General features: G+C 29.4%; 1 long non-coding RNA gene across 1 annotated transcript in view; it reads right to left on the bottom strand.

Moving 5' to 3' along the window:
* The window catches only part of LOC142228772 (uncharacterized), a 212,051-nt gene extending 198,663 nt beyond the window's left edge, over positions 1 to 13,388 (bottom strand). The window contains exon 1 of the long non-coding RNA XR_012720265.1: positions 13,366 to 13,388. This is a non-coding gene — a long non-coding RNA (uncharacterized LOC142228772). The remainder of the gene's footprint in view (positions 1 to 13,365) is intronic.
* Between the last annotated feature and the right edge of the window lie 2,079 nt (positions 13,389 to 15,467).

Below are 15,467 nucleotides of genomic sequence, written 5' to 3'. Positions count from 1 at the left end.
GTATATAATTCTGATGGTTCGTAATGGTCCACCAGACGTGGCATCCATAGGTAGCTCCTGGTCTTATAACCGCTGTAAAAAGCCAGTGAAAGAGGGATGACTTCATCCCCCAGCATTCTGCGACCAGCTTTTGGCATGCATAACAGGTTGGCTGATAAGTCCCTGGTCTAACAAAGAAAAACACATGTTTTTGTCAAAATTAATTTTTATTATTCGACATAGTTCCATTCAAGAGCGATACAAAGATTAGAACGACTTTCCAATTTTTTGATAACATTTTGGTGGTACTCCTTCGGTTTTGCCTCAAAATAGGCCTCAGTTTCGGCGATCACCTCTTCAGTGCAGCTAAAATTTTTCCCTTCGAGCATCCTTTTGAGGTCTGAGAACAAGAAAAAGTCGCTGGGGCCAGATCTGGAGAATACGGTGGGTGGGGAAGCAATTCGAAGCCAAATTCATGAATTTTTGCCATCGTTCTCAATGACTTGTGGCTCGGTGCGTTGTCTTGGTGGAACAACACTTTTATACCCTCCACCATAGGATGGGGGTATATTAACTTTGTAATTCCATTTGTTACACATCGAAATATTGCTCTAAGACCCCATAAAGTATATATATACTGGGTCGTATATACGCTGAGTCGATCTGAGCATGTCCGTCCGTCCGTCCGTCTGTTGAAATCACGCTAACTTCCGAACGAAACAAGCTATCAACTTGAAACTTGGCACAAGTAGTTGTTATTGATGTAGGTCGGATGGTATTGCAAATGGGCCATATCGGTCCACTTTTACGTATAGCCCCCATATAAACGGACCCCCAAATTTGGCTTGCGATTGCTCTAAGAGAAGCAAATTTCATCCGATCCGGCTGAAATTCGGTACATGGTGTTAGTATATGGTCTATAATAACCATGCAAAAACTGGTCCATATCGGTCAACTTTTACGTATAGCCCCCATATAAACGGACCCCTAATTTGGCTTGCGATTGCTCTAAGAGAAGCAAATTTCATCCGATCCGGCTGAAATTTGGTACATGGTGTTTATATATGATTTCTAACAACAATGCCGAAATTGCTCGATATCGGACCATAATTACATATAGCCCCCATATAAACCGATCCCCCGATTTGGCTTGCGGAGCCTTTAAAAGAACCAAATTTCATCCGATCCGGCTGAAATTTGGTACATGGTGTTAGTATATGGTCTCTAACAACCATGCAAAAATTGGTCCACATCGGTCCATAATTATATATATATACATCCCCCATATAAACCGATCCCCCGATTTGGCTTGCGGAGCCTCTTAGAGGAGCAGAAGTCATCCGATCTGATTGAAATTTGGTACGTGGTGTTAGAATGTGGTCTCTAAGAAACACGCAAGAATTGGTCCATATCGGTCCATAATTATATATAGCCCCCATATAAACCGTTCCCCAGATTTGATCTCCATAGCCTCTTGGAGGAGCAAAATTCATCCGATCCGCTTGAAATTTGGAACATGGTGTTAGTATAAGGCCGCTAATAACCATGCCAAAATTGGTCCGTATCGGTCTATAGTTATATATAGCCGATCCACAATCACACAAAAATTGGTCCATATCGGTTCATAATCATGGTTGCCACTCGAGCCAAAAATAATCTACCAAAATTTTATTTTTATGGAAAACATTGTCAAAATGTTATTTCTATGAAAAATTTTGTCAAAAGTTTATTTCTATAGAAAATTTTGTCAAAATTTTATTTCTATAGAAAATTTTGTCAATATTTTATTTCTATAGAAAATTTTGTCAAAATTTTATTTCTATAGAAAATTTTTTCCAAATTTTATTTCTATAGAAAATTTTTCCCAAATTTTACTTCGATAGAAAATGTTGTCAAAATTTTATTTCTATAGAAACTTTAAACTTAATTATATAACTTGCTCATATCTCCTAAACTATGCGTCCTAGAGCGAAAAGGACTTTAATTCGTAAGCACCCCCAAAAAATTTAAAAATCCACACAAATCCTAAAATAATTGAAATTTTTATATGAAAAACTGCTTTTGCCCATATCTCCTATACTATGCGTCCTAGAGCGAAAAGGACTTTAATTCGTGACACGTATGGACTATGTGGTATATATTACGGTGTTAGGAAGTTTTAAGATACCTTGCCATCGGCAAGTGTTACCGCAACCCAAGTAATTCGTTTGTGGATGACAGTCTTCAGTAGAAGTTTCTACGCAATCCATGGTGGAGGGTACATAAGCTTCGGCCTGGCCGAACTTACGACCGTATATACTTGTATCGTCTTAGAATTTCTCCCTGATCAAGAATATATATACTTTATATAGTCGGAAATCGATATTTCGATGTGTTACAAATGGAATGACAAACTTATTATATCCCCGTCACCATTCTATGGTGGTGGGTATAAAAATGTCTTGATTTTAAAGAAGCCGCGTCTTTGGCTCGCAATCAATACCAAAAATCTTAAGGGAAGGTCAAAATCGTATATATGTCCAAACTTTTAATCACATCCTTGATAATAAATTATATCCCTCCGTTGGTATACTTTAAGATTTCAAAAAATTTCTTGCAGAAATTTATACAACCACTGTTTAAGGTAAACTCTCCATTTGTCTTCCTGTTGTTTGGCTTTATTCTTAAGGATATATTTTTATGTATAGTCGTTTAGTGATTTTGCTTTTTCACAAGGCATCATTTATGTTAAGATGTGAGATTGTTTGAGTATGAATGTGTGTGTGTGTGTATGTGCATAAGACTTGTCGTATGTTATATTTCAATCTTAATTTATTTTGTTTGCCCACATCATACGAGTTTCTCCACAGTTACTTCTCCCTTTTATAAATCATTTGGGGTTTTCCCCTGACTCGGCTAAAACGGTGTGATGTGGACACACATACATACACTCGTGCGAATTTGATTTGTATGGAATTTTCGGGCACACTTTTAAATCATAATATATCTAATTTACAAATTAAATTTTAATATGAACTACATTGGCTATTATTAATATGCTCAAAGATTCTTAAAAATTTAAAAAAAAAAAATATATATATATATATATATATATATATATATATATATATATATATATATATATATATATATATATATATATATATATATATATATATATATATATATATATATATATATATATATATATATATATATATATATATATATATATATATATATATATATATATATATATATATATATATATATATATATATATATATATATATATATATATATATATATTTTTTTTTTTTTAAATCGTATGTTATATTTCAATCTTAATTTATTTTGTTTGCCCACATCATACGAGTTTCTCCACATTTACTTCTCCCTTTTATAAATCATTTGGGGTTTTCCCCTGACTCGGCTAAAACGGTGTGATGTGGACACACATACATACACTCGTGCGAATTTGATTTGTATGGAATTTTCGGGCACACTTTTAAATCATAATATATCTAATTTACAAATTAAATTTTAATATGAACTACATTGGCTATTATTAATATGCTCAAAGATTCTTAAAAATTTAAAAAAAAAAAAAATATATATATATATATATATATATATATATATATATATATATATATATATATATATATATATATATATATATATATATATATATATATATATATATATATATATATATACTTTTTTCGGAGTTTTTATAGTGAAATCTTATTTTCGCCACGATCAACAAAGTCTATTAAAAAACTTGGCAAGACACAAAGACTTTCACGTTCAGAAAACGGTCATTGCAAACGTATTTCTTTTGTTGTGATTGTTTTTTGTTTATTTCACGAAAAGTTTGAACTTTCGTCACAAAAAAAACAAAATTCACTACAGGTGGCTAATTTCTCTCTTGTCAATTAGTATTGCTCGACGGTAGGGCAAGGGGCCTCTTTTTTCATATTGGGGTTCGAACATCATGCCACATTAAAACATATAGACAAGATCTGAAATATTCACAAATTCCACCAATATTATTGGGAGGATATTTATCACCGAAAAAATCCATTTTGTTGTTCAGACGAAATTGGTATTGCAGACATGATCCTTTATATGCAGGGGGGGCAAGGTGGACATTGTACATCGGTGTCTTCCAAAATCGTCCAAAATGACCATGACTTGGATATGGGCTTAAGAGAGGAATTTCCCTGTAACACAATTTAAATTTGCCGTTTTGTGATTTTATTCCGTTCTCTGAGACTCTTGTGAGGGGCATCCCAACTCGAGCCAAAACTAATCTATCAAAATTTGGAGAAAATTTTAAGAAAAAACTATCAAACAAAAAATATTAATTTGCAAAATTTTATTTTTATAGAAAACTTTGTCAAAAATTTATTTCTATAGAAAATTTTACAAAATTTTATTCCTATAGATATTTTTTTCAAAATTCTATTTCTATGGGTATTTTTGTCAAAATTTTATTTCTATAAAAGTAGAATGTACTTTCAAAATTGTATTTCTTTAGAAAATTTTGTTAAAGTTCTATTTCTATAGAAAATTTTGTCAAAATTTTATTTCTATAGGAAATTGTATCAAACTGTTATTTCTAAGAAATTTTCTGCCTATAGAGAATTTTGTAAAAATTTTGTTCCTATAGAAAATTTTGTCAAAATTTCATTTCTATAGAAAATTTGGTGACAATTTTGCTATAGAAAAATTTGTCTAAATTTTATTCCTATTGTTTTTTTTTCAAAATGTTATTTCTATTATTATAGAAAAATTTGTCAAAATTTTATTCCTATAGAATTTTTTTTTTTTAAATTTTATTTCTATAGAAAATTTGGTCAAAATTTTATTTCTAAGAAAACATTTTTTTTTTCAAAATTATATTTCTGTTGAAAATTTTGTCAAAATTTTATTTCTATAGAAAATTTTGTCAATATTTTATTTCTATAGAAAAATTTGTCAAAATTTCATTTCTATAGAAATTATGTCAAAATTTTATTATTATAGAAATTTGTTTCGAAATTTAATTTATATAGAAAATTTTTATAAAAATTTTATTTCTATAGAAAATTTTGTCAAAATTTATTTGGAGAAAATTTTACCAAAAAACTATCAAACAAAAAAATATTAATTTGCAAAATTTTATTTTTATAGAAAACTTTGTCAAAAATGTATTTCTATTGAAAATTTTACAAAATTTTATTTCTATAGACAATTTTTATATCCTCCACCATATGATGGGGGCATATTAACTTTGTCATTTGATGTAACACATCGAAATATTGATCTAAGACCCCATAAAGTATATATATTCTGGGTCGTGGTGAAATTCTGAGTCGATCTGAGCATGTCCGTCCGTCCGTCTGTTGAAATCACGCTAACTTCCGAACGAAACAAGCTATCGACTTGAAACTTGGCACAAGTAGTTGTTATTGATGTAGGTCGGATAGTATTGCAAATGGACCATATCGGTCCACGTTTTCGTATAGCCCCCATATAAACGGACCCCCAAATTTGGCTTGTTGAGCCTCAAAGAGAAGCAAATTTCATCCGATCCGGCTGAAATTTAGCACATGGTGTTGGTATATGTTCTCTAATGACCATGACAAAATTGGTCCACATCGGCCCATAATTATATATACCCCCATATAAACCGATTGCAAGATTTGGTTTGCGGATCCTCTAAGAGAAGCAAAGTTCATCCCATCCGGCTGAAATTTGGTACATGGTATTAGTATATACACGGATGAAAAAGACTGTTTTTCATATGTTTGGCTATAAACATTATATGTTTGGAACACAAATTTTTAAACACAATATTTTTGAGTGCAAGCATATAATGTTCATAAACTAGCATAACATGTTTGGGACATATATGTTAATATGCTAGAACATATTATGTTTGGGACATAAAATGTTTGTAAATATAATATGCTTGGATGCAAACATATATTAATTTAGAAATAGCCTATAAACATATATGTGTTTAGTAGCTTGGAGCGCTATTTAACAGGGAGCGATATTGAATTAAGTTAGTGGTTGTTGCTTGTTATTACAAAATTAACATTTTATTTTTCCTTGGGCAATTGATCAGCTACTTCTTTGATCCTTACAAACTGTGTGGTCCGCTGTTCGAATCCCCGTCCGGCAAAAGGTAAAATTAAAATAAAAAAAATCATACAATTGAATAATTTCTTCTACAATGTTTGTATTACAGAAAAAGGTGCTAAGAACTAAAAAATCTCGTGGAAGTGAGAAAGATGTGGGGGAATATACATTTAGGCAGAAACAATATTTTGAGCATTCAGGTCGAAAACCTATGTTGTCAGCACCTATATTACCTGTTTATTTTCATAATTCATTATGATTGTAAATATATAAATAAATAAATAAAATTTTGAGAATTTTTTTTAAGCATATAATAATTTTGGGTGCAAAATGCTTCCAAACATATTATATGTTCATATAATAACATATTGTTGTTTTGGAAGACAACATTATTGAATTTGGATGCAAAAATACAAAATGTTTGGAACTTAGACTACCCAAACATATATTGTTTAGACCAATATGCTTTCAAACATATTATATATTGGAAGAGATCAAACATATAAATGTTTGGGCAATACCCAAAAATGTATATGCTTGAAGCAAAATATGTTTGGGAGTATATGTTACAGAAGCGATTTTTTGTGAGCGTGTAGTCTCTAACAACCATTCAAAAATTGGAGCCTCTTGGAGGAGCAAAATTCATCCGATCCGGTTGAAATTTGCAACGTGGTGTTAGTATATGGCCGCTAATAACCATGCCAAAATTGGTCCATATCGCTCTATAGTTATATATAGCCGATCCCCAATCACACAAAAATTGGTCGATATCGGTTCATAATCATGGTTTCCATTCGAGTCAAAAATAATCTAGCAAAATTTTATTTCTATAGAAAATTTTGTCAAAATTTTATTCCTATAGAAAATTTTGTCAAATTTTATTTCTATAGAAAATTTTGGCAAAATTTTATTTTTATAGAAAATGTTGTCAAAATTTTAAATCTTTTGAAAATTTTGTCAAAATTTTATTTCTATAGAAAATTTTGTTAAAATGTTATTTCTATAGAAAATTTTGTTAAAATCGTATTTCTATAGAAAATGTTGTCCAAATTTTACTTCTATAGAGAATGTCGTCAAAATTTTAAATCTTTTGAAAATTTTGTCAACATTTTATTTCTATAGAAAATTTTGTCAAAATTTTATTTCTATAGAAAATTTTGTCAAAATTTTATTTCTACAGAAAACTTTGTCAAACTTAATTATATACGTATTTACCCAAGTAGGTTAGGTTAGGTTAGGTGGCAGCCCGATGTATCAGGCTCACTTAGACTATTCAGTCCATTGTGATACCACATTGGTGAACTTCTCTCTTATCACTGAGTGCTGCCCGATTCCATGTTAAGCTCAATGACAAGGGACCGCCGAGACCGAACGGCGTTCCACATTGCAGTGAAACCACTTAGAGAAGCTTTGAAACCCTCAGAAATGTCACCAACACTACTGAGGTGGGATAATCCACCGCTGAAAAACTTTTTGGTATTTGGTCGAAGCAGGAATCGAACCCACGACCTTGTGTATGCAAGGCGGGCATGCTAACCGGTGCACCACGGTGGCTCCCTATTTTTACCCAAGTAATTCGATTGTGGATGACAGTCTTCAGTAGAAGTTTCTACGCAATCCATGGTGGAGGGTACATAAGCTTCGGCCTGGCCGAACTTACTTGTTTATTTTTTTGTTATAGAAAATTTTGCCAAATTTTTATTTTTATAGAAAATTTGATCAAAATTATATTTCTATGGAAAATTTTCTCAAAACTTTATCTCTATTGAAAATTCAAAATTTTATTTCTATAGAATATTTTGTCAAAATGTGATTTCCATAGAAAATTTTGTCAAATTTTATTTCTATAGAAATTTTTTTCCAAATTTTTTTTCTACGGACAATTTTGTCAAAATGTTATTTCTATAGAAAATTTTGTACAATTATATTGCTATAGAAAATTTTGTCGAATATTATTTCAATAGAAATTTTTTCAAACTTTTATTTCTATAATAAATTTTGCCAAAATTGTATGCCTGTAGAAAATACTTTCAAAATTTTATTTCTTTAGAAAATTTTGTAAAAGTGCTATTTTTTATAGAAAATGTTGTCAAAATTTTATGTCTATAGAAAAATTTATCTAACTGTTATTTTTATGCCTATAGAGAATTTTGTCAAAATTTTGTTCCTATAGAAAATTTTGTCAACATTTTATTTCTATAGGAAATTTTGTAAAAATTGTATTGCAATAGAAAAATTTGTCGAAATTTTATTCCTACTTTTTTTTCAAAATGTCATTTTTATTATTATAGAAAAATTTGTCAACATTTTAGTCCTATAGAATTTTATTTCTATAGAAAATTTGGTCAAAATTTTATTTCTAAGGAACCATTTTTTTTTTTCAAAATTTTATGTCTGTAGAAAATTTTGTCAAGATTTTATTTCTATAGAAAATTTTGTCAAAATTTTATTTCTATAGAAAATTTTGTGCAAATTTTATTTCTGTAGAAAATTTTGTCAAAATTTTATTATTATAGAAATTTGTTTCAAAATTTAAAAATTTTATTTCTATAGAAAATTTTGTCAAAATTTATTTGGAGAAAATTTTACCAAAAAACTATCAAACAAAAAAATATTAATTTGCAAAATTTCATTTTGATAGAAAACGTTGTCAAACATTTATTTCTATTGAAAATTTTACAAAATTTTAATCTTATAGACAATTTTGTTTTTTTCTATAGAAAATGTTGCCAAAATTTTATTTTTACAGAAAATTTGGTCAAAATTTTCTCAAAATTTTATCTATTACAAATTCAAAATTTTATTTCTATATATTTCATCACAATGTGATTTCCATAGAAAATTTTGTCAAATTTTATTTCCATAAAATATTTTGTCAAAATTTTATTCTATAAAAACTTTATTGATATAGAAAATGTTGTCGAATATTATTTCTATAGAAATTTTTTCTAAATTTTATTTCTATAATAAATTTTGTCAAAATTATATGTCTGTAGAAAATGTTTTCAAAATTTTATTTCTATAGAAAATTTTGTCAAAATTTTATATCTATAGAAAATTTTATCAAACTGTTATTTCTAAGAAATTTTATGCCCATAGAGAATTTTGTCAAAATTTTGTTCCAATAGAATATTTTGTCAAAATTTTATTTCTATAGGAAATTTTGTAAAAATTTTATTGCAATAGAAAAATTTGTCTAAATTTTATTTCTACTGCTTTTTTTTCAAAATGTTATTTCTATTATTAAAGAAAAATGTTTTCAAATTTGTATCCCTATAGAATTTTTTAATTTTATTTCTATAAAAAAATTTGTTAAATTTTTTTTTTCTATAGAAAATTTGGCCAAAATTTTATTTCTAAGAAAATTTTTTTTCCAAATTTTATTTCTGTAGAAAATTTTGTCAAAATTTTATTTCTACAGAAAATTTTGTCAAAATTGTATGCCTATAGAAAATTTTGTCAATCTTTTATTTCTATAGAAAATTTTGTAAAAATTTTATTTCTCTAGAAAATTTTGTCCAAATTTTATTTCTGTAGAAAATTTTGTCATTATTATTATAGAAATTTTTTCAAAATGTAATTTCTATAGAGATTACATTTTGAATCTTTTATCTGTAGAACATTTTGTCAAAATTTTATTTCTATAAAAAAAAAATTCTCAACATTTTATTTGTATAGAAAATTTTGTCAAAATTTTATTTCATTCGTTTTGTTTTATTATTGATGGTTTTTATTCTTTAATCATTGTTGTTGTTTTTTTTTTTATTTCAGCTTAAAACCATACATTGACTAAACTACAAGTGTAGCTTAACCAACAGAGGAAAAGAATGTTTGTCAAATTTATTTGGGCAAAGCCCTATAGACTGCAAGATGGTTGGATGGACGCACGTTTCGGAATTACCACATTCCTCATCAGCATCCTCTACTTGCAGCAAAACTATCAACCAATTATCAGAATAAATTCAGGCAGTGTATTAAACACAACAAAAACCACACTTGAACCCTCCGAAAAAAGGTTTTACATTGATAGCCGGCTTATGCCGAAATAAATTCGAAACAAACATATCTCTTTTCCTATGTTACTTGTAGTTTAGTCAGTGTATGGTTTTAAGCTGCAATAAAAAACAACAACAAAATTTTATTTCAGTAAAAATTTTTGTTAAAATTTTATTTCTATAGAAACATTTATCAAAATTTTATTATTATAGGAAAATTTTTCAAAATTTTATTTCCATAAAAAATATTGTTACAATTTTATTTCTATAGAAAATTTTGTCTAATTTTTTTCTGTACTAAATGTTGTCAAAATTTTATTATTATAGAATTTTTTTTAAAATTTAGTTTCTATAGAAAATTTGGTAAAAATTTTATTTCTATAGAAAATTTTTTCAAAATTTATTTCTACGGAAAATTTTATTTCTGTATTTAATTTTGTCAAAATTTTATTTCAAATCCATAATTCCACCATCTCAATCCCGTTGATAATTTATAGAAACTGGTTCACAGGCGTTTAGGATTACACCAAAAAAAATCTATGGGCTCTTGGGCCAAGTACAGCACAATTGGTCGGATATTAAAAAAAAAAAATAATAGAAACCTTAGAAGAAAGTATGCCAAACCGAGTGAAAAGTCTAATTGGAAACAAAAGACGTTGGACTAAAGACTAAAACATATGATTTTAATGTATTATCCAAAAAGTGCAAACCTGAGTGCATCGAGGATTACTTGTATTTTATTTTAATTAATCGAGAAGTATAGGTATAGAATTTATCTGAATGTTCATTTTTGTTTGTCAGGAAATAAAGTATACACGAAATACATTTTGTAGCAAGTGGACTGAAAAACCATTTTATATTAACCAAATAATATATACGTGGTAAACATTCACTCGGTTTTACTCTCCACTGTAGCTCCCATATCTATATTTCGGCCAATTGCGATTCATATGAACAGTGTACTTTGAAATTTCACTCCGATTTACTTAAAATTTAGAGCAGAGAGTGGGATTACTACCCTAGGTATGCATGTCAAACTTAGGCAAAATCGGTTCAGATTTACATAAAACTACCATATATGTATATATCTTTCGCTCGGTTTTGATTGAGATGGCCACGGAGGCCAACGTTTCACATCGTGCATTTAGAAATGTGGCACAAAGATAAAGTGACAACAACGATCCCCCCTCCCCAACCATTTAACTTCGGAAGCCCCTTATGACGGAACAAATTTCATCAGATCCTGTTGACATTTGGCCCTCTAATTCCCATGAGAAAATTGGATTCAGATCGTATCATAATTATGACTTGGTGTTGTGTTTAACTTTATTTTATGATTTTTTTGTTTATATTATTTTCGTTTCCTAGTGTATCTTTCAGGGATGAGAGTTCGCCATTTTATGATCTAATCTTATACACATCCCAGCATAGTTTAAGCTTTTTACGGATCTTCCTATCATCCAGAGGTTTTCTTTGGTAGATTTCCTCTCTCGAAAGTTGAGTTGTGAGAAGAGAAGAGATTTCTTTTCTGAGGAATGAAATTTTAGACAAACAAAATTTTCTTTACAAACAAATAAAAAAATATAAAAGACAATCGATCAATCATTTGCCCTAAATTCGGGTTCATCTGCTATTACAGAAAATAATTTACATCAAATGGGAATTTCGTTTGTCTAAAATTTCGTTCCGGAGGAAATTATTTTTTCTTTGGGTGTTAGTGGCGTGAATTTTAAGCCTTTAAAAAGTGACTCTTCTTAATATGTATAATTTTATAAAGTTTTCCTAGAAATTAATATTCAATCAAGTATTCATTAAGAAAAATAAATACCCTTTTTATATTTGCAAAAATTCAGAATTTCACCATCTAACAGGGGAAGAGAAAACATCATGCGAATCTACATATAAGTGCTGGCATAAGAACACGTGTTCGAAAATCCCTTATAACCCATGCCAATTTAAGCTTTACTTTTGCTAACATCCCTCCATCGAAAGGTCAATGATGTTGGCCGCAACGAAAGGAAAACGAGGAGAGGGTAACACAAATACCCATTATCACCAAACGAAAAACTTCAATTGCCACTTCAAAAACACAAAAGCAAGAAAAAAAATGAAAACAAAAAAACTTCCACAAGTTAATGGGATATTCATGTTCTCTCTGGGCAACAATAGAAAATTCACCAGGACATTATTTACACAATCGGTTGCTGTTGGTCCAAACATTGAGCACCCCCGTTCGCAAAAAACATATATACACTCACTCCATTCAATTGGTACTTTAACATGTTAAACGGTCATAGCTGGGTCATAGCCTTTTTCATACCACCACCGTTAGCCTATTACTACTGCCCCTCCCCCTCAAACTAAGTCAAAGAGCAACGATTGAAATGAATTCTATTTTCTGTTGTTCCTGGAAATTTCCTATAAATGTTTAAATAAGACAATTACAACAACAACAACAAAACGAACGAACGAACTCAGTTAAGCAAAACGAATTAAAATCATTTAATACAATTTAAGAGCAACACTTTACCAAAGAACAACAACAAAAACACCCGAGAAAAAAATTGTATATGACACCATATGTGTGTGTGTGTATGTGCGTTTATGTTCTCAGTGTGTGACAGGCATTTAAAACTTAAGCTGACTGGCATCCACAAATGTTCGACAACATCATCACCATCATATCCCGTGACCATCAACATCATCCGGTCCACGAGGATATGAAGTACCAACCATAGCATGAGAAGGTTGTGTTTATTGGTTGTTGCAACACCCCCAACTCTCACCCACCCCTTTCAATGTTAGCCAGAAATACACCACACATGTGTGCTCATGTATTGAGCAATAAATTCATACAAACATACGTGCGAGAGCATACCCACCATACGACCAAAACATTTATGTATAAACATGCATATGTCTCTCATGTATGAATGCTTCCTGTTATTGTGTGCTGGTTCTTGGCTTTGAGTTCTTTAAACGAAACTAATTAAGCGACGAACATTTCATTAACAGAAACATTGGGAGGAAAAAACAACAAATATGGAGAAACCCTTTGACATAGCACGACACCATTGTGATGTATTTTGTAGGTGGTAGCGCACTAACTTTTGAGTTTCGTTTGCAAGTCATCGGAATATTGGTATAACATACGATGTTCAATAAAGTGCATAGGGTGGCCGATATATAATGCAACAAAGTTTTTTTTTTTAATTTTTAGTTTTAGTTTTAAATATTTATTTTAAATATTTAGTTTTAAATGTTTTTAGATTGCACTTACCCACAATGGACTTTGGTAGTATGACCTAAAACGATTTAAAATTTTTAAATATGTTGACTTGAAAATGACTTATAAAAAATTTAGTCACAATTTTATTTTTATAGCAAAATTTGTCAAAATTTTATTTTTATAGAAAATTTTTTCAAAATTTTATTTGTATAGAAAATCTTGTCAAAATTGAATTTCTATAGAAAATTTTGTCAAAATTGTATTTTTATAGAAAATTTTGTCAAATTTTTACTTCTATCGAAAATTTTGGCAAAATTTTATTTCTACAGAAAATTTTTCAGAATTTTATATCTATAAAAAATTTTGTCAAATTTTTACTTCTTTATGCATGGAAAATTTTGTCAAAATTTTATAAAAATTGTCAAAATCTTATATCTATAGTAATTCTTGTCAAGATTTAATTTCTATAGAAAATTTTGTCGAAATGTTATTTGTATAGAAAATTTTGTTAGAATTCTATTCTATGGACATTCTCGTCAAAATTGTATATCTGTAGGAAATTTTGTCAAAATTTTATTTCTATAGAAAATATTGTCAACATTTTATTTCTATAGAAAATCTTATCAAAATTGTATTTCTATAGAAAATATTGTCAACATTTTATTTCTATAGAAAATCTTATCAAAATTGTATTTCTATAGAAAATATTGTCAAAATTGTATTTCTATAGAAAATTTTGTCAAAATTTTATTTCTATAGAAAATTTTGTCAAAATTTTATATCTATAGAAAATTTTGTCAAAATTTTATATCTATAGAAAATTTTGTCAAATTTTTACTTCTATAGAAAATTTTGTCAAAATTTTACATCTATAGCAAATTTTGTCAAAATTTTATTTTTATAGAAAACCAGCGTAACCCGGCCCGCTTCGCTGCGCCTTCCGAAGTGTTTTTGTAGGAACATTTTGCGTTAACTTAGTCAACCTATCCTTCGTGGTGAAAACAAATTCGAAAAGATTTGAATTCTTTCAAACAAATCGGACTACTTGCTTTTTCGTTTATAGGTACAAATACGGCGGATATGCATATGTAAAACGGTTCGTCTTAAAAAATGTCGGGGAGATGGTGTACCCTTTCCTCCAAAATTTTTAAATAATGTTCTGTATTCAAGTAGTTGGACAATCTTCTATATTTCTTGTGAATTTTAAGTGTGGTTTCTCAAGGAAAGGTATCCTTCTCCTCAACATACCTGAAAATTAAGCACTATATAACATACAAAGAATTATTGTTTCCCATCCAATAAATCGCAAAAAGCAAAAGTAGTAAAAAGTTTTACCACATTAACATTTGCTAAAATGTTGGCAAATGGTGCACCCTTCTACGTTGGCTGCCAATTTCGTGTAAATTTAAGTTATTTACTAAAAAGAAGTCTGGCAGAAGCCTGTGCAAAAATCATAAAATTATGTACCGAGTTCCAATTCACGGACAACCCTCTACCGTCAATTTAAGAAAAAAAGGACAAAAGGGAACCCTCTCCCCACCTTCGCTCCACTCCGACCTGATATCGGACTATCACGTACCCTATATTAATTTTTTTTAAAGGGACGTCACTTTCCACGATACAATATCGACAAACATCGTACACGCAAAAAAATAATTCTTTCCTCCCAAACGAAATTTTAGACAAACAAAGTACGTTTCTCATTTGCTTTTCGCTGTAAGGATGTGTATTTGGGAGAAAAGTATATACTTTTTGTGATAAACGTTTATTCTTTTCCAGGATGTAAAAATAATTTCATAAAGACTAACTAAAAAAAAACATGTTTTTTTTGCTAATTGCATTTTCCCTCACATCTTTCTCACTTCCACGTGGTTTTTTAGTTCTTAACAACTTTTCCTGTAATACCAACAATCTAGAAGAAATTATACGATTTTATAAATTTTTAAAAATTTTTTACCTTTCGCCTGGACGGAGAATCGAACCGCGGACCATGCACTTTGTAAGCCAACACACTAACCACTGAGCTATGTACCTGTTATGGCCATCAATAGATAAATATCCATATAAGTTATATTTATATAGCATAGCTTGAGGCGCCCACGAACCGAATAAACAAAGTTTATTTAACAGAAACAAACATTTAGTTTGGCACC

Source organism: Haematobia irritans, chromosome 3, assembly GCF_050003625.1.
Source record: "Haematobia irritans isolate KBUSLIRL chromosome 3, ASM5000362v1, whole genome shotgun sequence".
Classification (NCBI taxonomy): domain Eukaryota; kingdom Metazoa; phylum Arthropoda; class Insecta; order Diptera; family Muscidae; genus Haematobia; species Haematobia irritans.
The sequence above is the reverse complement of the archived record's forward strand: the minus strand, read 5'-3'. Positions and strand labels throughout refer to the sequence as shown.